The following is a 6,653-nucleotide window of genomic DNA, read 5'->3' on the forward strand; positions in this document are numbered from 1 at the left end:
TCATACGTAAATACATTTATACATTAAGTTTAATAATGTTTCTGGTATTCAGTAGATATATATGATAATTAATGTGTCAATAATATCTTTTTTTATACAAAATAAAAGTTTGTTTACGAACTCATTATTGCAAAAAGACAAAATCGTCTATATATCAAAGTATCTGATATTATGTTCCGATTTAATCGTGGGAGGGGTTCGAGACGGAAAACACAAAACATCCTATTATTTTATCAGACACGTATAAGTAGATTAGATACATTATACAAAAAAGAATAATAAGGTTTAATAGAAGAAAAAAAATATAACTATGATAATTTTAGAAATTTGATCTTTATATGTGTAAATTTGCTTATACTTGAAGTTTAACTAAGTTTGATTTGCATTAAATATATGTGATAATTAATGTGCCATTAACACATCTTTCATTTTGAATAAAATATTGTTTACACACTGATACAAACAGACAAAATATTATAATGCATCCAATTTTATTATATGCTCTGAACTTATATATGTACGAGGAAGGGGTTTGGAACGAAAAGAAACCCACTTAGTTAATTACTTCAAGGAACTATTTGATTTGTAGTAAAAAAAAAAAAAGCACAAAGCAAATAAAAAAATATTAGACTATTGATTCAGGATGAGAGAGAGAGAGAGAGAGAGAGAGAGAGAGAGAGAGAGAGATTAACTCTACGCGCATGCGAAACAAATTTAAGCCAATCAAAATTCGAGAGAATTCTGAACCCGCCAAGCTGTGTTGGAGATAACACGCACATGTCGGATTCGAGTGAAGTAGCGAAGAAGATCTATCAGAATTTAGTGCTCTTGAACTGATGAATCATCACATTTGTACATCGACGAAATTTTTAGGAAGACACCCATTGTCAAGGGAAGAAAAAGTCACCACCATGTCAAGCAGGTAGAGCGCTCTTGAGAAACAAGATGGCGAAACAGTCCCACAACGTCAGTCCTTTGCCTCAACTTCTGTTCTTACATGTAGCAGCACCTTGGAGATAGGTTCGCCGGCCAGTAGTACGAGTTGTTTAATAGGTATGGTGGTGAATTCGGTATCGATAAACACGCTTCCCATTAACACATGCTCTTGCAATTTTATAGTTACTTCCCCTTGTGAACATGATTATTTCCCTTGTAAGAATTACAGTCAACTCGTACCCAAACTGATTTGTAATCAAATAGTTGGATAGTCCGAGTGAAAAACAACTTTAATTACATTATTATGCCCACAGTCATAACTTTTTAATATTGATATTTATTTAAATAAATATTGTCGGGTATGTCATATCAAATAACCATATTATCTACCGGTATAAGTATTTGTACTCACAGATGCTTGGGGACGGGACCACCCCCTCCCCCGGGCCTTTACATTTACGAGTTATTTTTTCACCATTTGACCTCGACACAGTGTAAAAATAATACAACGATCTATTTTAAAGTCACAAAATGGCATTGCACCCAATTTATTAATACCTTATGAAATTATAGAGACCATCATTTCCAGTCGGTCAGTTCTTTTCAGTTATACAGGTTGGGACCACTCTCCCAAATGGGATATAATAGCCCGTTTGGGATATAATAGCCCAAATGGGATATACATTTTAAGTGCAAAAAAATATTTTTTTTTATTTTTAAATTTTTGAAATAATTCCGCATTAATGTAAATAAAACACAACAACTCTTGGTTAAGAAGTTTTTCTATATTTCTATAGTTTGTAAGATTGATCCCCAAGAAGTTTTGGATAAACTGAGGGATCAATCTCAGTAATAGTACAGCTACGGAAAAAGTTGTTTACCAAAAGTTGTTGTATTTCATCTATTCTAATGCGGATTTATATCAAAAATTTTAAAATCAATTTTTTTTATTTTTTGCACTTAAAATTTATATCCCATTTGGGCTATTATATCCCAAACGGGCTATTATATCCCATTTGGGAGAGTGGTCCCAACCTGTTATAAGCCCGTCCTATGATATCGTGGTAGTTATATCATTTTGTCAAAAAATCTATCAATACGAAAATATTTCCAGAAAATAAAGTTATTGTGAGTGTCCTGTATTATATACCTCAGTGATGTTTAATGTGTCTGTTTACAATGTCTAAAAATATACCGACGTCAAATGTCAATTTCAGCGCGTGCTACTATAAGTAAACAGAAATACCGTGATACCATAGAACCTGTGATATGATAGGAAACAAGTATAAATAATGTAAGGATTTCCTTGCGAGGTGTCAAATTTTACCAGATGGTGTCTGCTGACATTGCAAATTCTTTGCTTTTTATACAAGTGGTATATATTTTATTTCTACATTGCTTTTGCGTTAATTGTGTTTTTTAAATGTTGCATAAATCAACATATAGTTAAAAATAAATGATAAAAAAAATAACTCTAGAATGAAGGGGGGGGGGAGCAATGATAAAACACACAAGTTTCAAATTTAATCAATGTTGATTATAATCTGTCCCAAGTTATTGCTTCCATCACTGTTTGATGATTTTTTATAAAAATACACCTACTCAAACAGAAGTACAGTTGAATTGATAAAATGGAAAATATCCAAGATATCTCTATTCAATATATGACACACCATTTTTCACACTAAAAGTTCAAAGGAAGGTACACAAATTGTTATGGAAATTTATAATAGGAAATGTATACATCTTTTCACAATTTGGAAATCACTTGGAATACCTTGCACAATTTTTTAACGTTATCCAGGCTATTTCATGGCTGGTGCAATGAAAAATCCCCATAGACTATTTAAGAAATGAACTCAATGTCTACCCAAGTTATACTCGTATAACCTGGGTTGGGGCAATTTATGCTTTATAATCCGCGAAGCGGATTATAAAAAAGCGTAAATTGCTCCAACCCAGGTTATACGAGTATAACTTGGGTAGATATTGAGTTCATTCCTTATAATTTAATTTTCTGGAATTTGCTGTACAAATTGAGTCCGTTTTACTTTTAAAAATGATATAAATCTGTTCAAAATTCAAACGTAACGTCAAGTGAATTAGTACGTTGGTGCATTGTGACGTGTCTTGTGACGTGCAAACCAGGTTATACAAATTTAACTAAATTTTTCTATCCAATCAAATGCCGCGTTACAACCAGAATTAAATTATTTTGAGTTGTATATTGAGATCTGAAGGGGCAAAAGCCAAAGGGGTGTTTCAAAACGGATAATCTGAACACATTTCATATTTATTTTGTGGATGAACGTAATTTGAGCACATAAGTATTTATGATTATCAAAATATCAAGCAAAAAGTATAGCTATTAACCAAGAATTGCTACCCATTATAGTCACAATCTGTGACCTATTGATTATGAGTCGGCTTGGGTACGAGTCGGTTTGGGTACGACTTGACTTGATTTCCCTTAGAGGCCTAGAATAACTCTTCAATGCCTGTATTTTGATTTATTTTCACTATTTTGATATTGAATAGGATCAGCATTGGGCCTCTTTTCAAGTTGAGAAAGATTGAGTTTCAGCAGGAAAAAAAACTTGGAGGGGCAGAAGGAAATCATCGCTAAATACTCTCGGAAAGTAATCCATCAAAAAAAGAAAGGAAATAAGAAAGTTAAAATATGTGAACCCAACCAAGTCCATGTAAGTATATTTGATGTCAATAAAATATTGGTCTGATTTGCTATATTTAACCTATAAACACAAAAAAATATAGGGATTGGACAATCCACCAATTCACCAGTGCATCACGGTATATATTTTGACGATATTTGGATTGATACATTTACCATTAATACAACAATACCTAATTAGCAAACTTTTATTTTCCAAAAATATCTGAGCTTCATATATCGGCTATTTTTAGTCCGCGCGCCTAATATGAAAGTACAAAGATGGCGGAAAACCTCGTAAAGTTGTCGAATCGAAGCTAAATCTGGAGTGTGGAAAACTTTCGAATTACTTGTCTATGAAAAAGTAGTGAATACAAGACTTAAGTAATTTGTAAATTGTTCAACGTTCATTTTAAATATAATGAAATCACTTTGGACATGTGGTAATACATAGACAGATTCAATAAACTTTAAGCCATTATTAATGTTTTCACTAAGTTGCAATGTATCGTGATATGTATCATATCGCATCTCATGTATCGTGATATGTACCAAATCTGCTAAGTAAAGTATCGTCCCAACCCTAAAAAAATTCATGACTGAATTGAAGCTGCAGATTTGTTTTTTCAGTGATTAATCTATTGTAGCTTTTTGTTAAAATGTTTTTTTAATTAGGTTTTGCTAGAATCTTTTTTTTTGGGGGGGGGGGGTGGCTAAGAATAAGTGGATTATGTGGTACATTCTCTGACAATAAATAGGAATTAAAACAGTAGGCTTCATCTGAACACAAGATTTAACAAAGCTTTGGCTAAAATAAATAAAAGAATTGGGTGATAAAGCCGTTCATTTTTTTGTACACCTGATTCCCACTCCTAAAACTCATGATGTTCTGTATACCTTATTGTTTTTTTTTTTGGCATGTTTACATGTAATATTGCTGTGACACAACATACATATATTTGATAATTTGTTGCACATACATAAGCATAAATGTTGTTACTGGCTTGTATATTAATATATATTCAATCATTTATACACATCTAAAATAGTTGTTCATTGTATAACACAGGCTTATACTGTAATGTACATGTTGAGCGTATTGAGAGGAGTTATGTGAACATCAGCAACTATATAATTGTATGGCCTTGGTATGATATTTTGTGAATGCATACTTTCAGATTGCTGTGCATGATGGATACTCCCATAGAATTTCCATAGGATTGTAGTGAAAAATGAAATCCGAAGATGGAAACCAGATGTTGAAGTAAAACTTTTTAAAGAATGAATAACTTAGACCACACCAACAATTTTTTTTGTTTGTCAGATCCCGCGCTCTTGTATTTAAATAAAACTTTACAAATGATATTCTAATTTTTGTTGCAATGTTATATTTTAGATGCAATAAACAGATATTTCCTGTCTATGCAATAAAAAGTAAGGAGAGAGTCGATTCTTTCAAGAAAGGAATGGATTTGTATCAAAGGAAAAAAAGGTTTGCCCAATTATATGCACTGCATGTTTTGAGAGTCTAGGCCATATGTTCAAATGTCCCTGTTTACAACTGCCAAAATCATGAACTTGTATTGAGGTTCTAATTTATGCTGTATTATATACAGTAACTGTTCTATTGATTTGAACTTACCTTTGGGATTAATAAGGTGTTTTGATGTATAAATCGCATTTGCAGATACTTAAGGCAAGAATTAACAGAAATGTAAATACTTGTAATTATGCCCCCTTCAGATTAGGGAGGGCATACTGCATTACTGTTGTTGATCGGCCGGTCCACCAACAGTTTCCTTTAATGCAGAGGTTGCTTCTATTGATATGCAATTTGACATAAGATTCATCATTATAATATTTAGGTTAAGTTTAATTTAGAGTCTAATTGAGCAATTTTTGACAGAGTTATGCCCCTTGGATTTGGGAAAATCCCAGTTATTTGCCTTTTCGTTCATTTCTTTGCAGAGGTCTCCAAGAAAGAAGGGGACAATTGTGTTTCACAAATATCTCTTGTTTTTTTAAATATATAGTCTCATAACTGCAATAGTGTGTGCAGACAAATTTTCATGAAGCACAAACGCCTGTTACTCCTCTTTCAAAAATCAATGATTTAATGCTTAAATAAATTGTCTGAGGAATTTAAAAGAAAAGCCTTTACATTTTACAATGTTGACATTTTAAAGACAATATGTGTATAAACATGTGTGTATTTATGTGTGTATATGTTGTAGAAAATGGAAGCTATACTATAGACAGGCTGTCAGGCTGTATTTAAACTAAAGACCTCCTGGGATGAGGAGAAAAAGAAGCAAGTAAAACCTGTATTTCTTGTCGGGTACATGATAATGTCATCAGAATATGAAAATGATTGGGAAGATGATACAATATATGAAATCGCATCTCTAAAGTGGCGCTCTGATGAATGTTTAATTGGACACCAAAAGTTCCGCTCTGAAATCCAAATGTTCAAAAAGGCAAAGTATAAGACGTATAAGGACCAACAAAGAATCATCTAGAGACAAACCAGAAAATATATGAAATGAACAGAAATTGGCCATTTGAGATTTTTTAAAAAGTTGCTACTGTCATGTATAATTAGCTCACCTGAGCTAAGTTATTATATGGTTTTACTGATATGCAAGCATTTTGACATGTACATTGTTGATTGTGTAAAATTGTTAACTCCGTCCCATTGACAATTTTTGTTCCTCGTAAGAGGTTCATATGTTGATGTAGATTTATTATCCATGTATAAAGAGTTGTTGAACACTTCTTGAGAACGGCAAAACTCAATATGTGACATGACTTTAAAATCATTGCAAAGTAGCTTGATGTATTGTTGTAGTATGATGAACCTAAAAATATGCTGGGTATTTTTTTAAACACAGGATCTGATATTACCTGTTCAACTCATACTGTTATATAACAGAATATTCATTGTGTATTTCTTAATTGTTGAATTTTTTTATGTTGATCAATTACAGATTAATTTTGGCCATTATGATTTTCAATTTTTGGCATGTAACCAAGTCATCCTTTTTTT

General features: G+C 32.2%; 1 pseudogene; it reads left to right on the forward strand.

The window, feature by feature from the left end:
- Positions 1–945: 945 nt before the first annotated feature.
- LOC128164133 (uncharacterized) lies at positions 946–4,833 on the forward strand (annotated as a pseudogene).
- Positions 4,834–6,653: the final 1,820 nt, after the last annotated feature.

Source organism: Crassostrea angulata, chromosome 9 (assembly GCF_025612915.1).
Source record: "Crassostrea angulata isolate pt1a10 chromosome 9, ASM2561291v2, whole genome shotgun sequence".
In the NCBI taxonomy this organism is placed as follows: domain Eukaryota; kingdom Metazoa; phylum Mollusca; class Bivalvia; order Ostreida; family Ostreidae; genus Magallana; species Magallana angulata.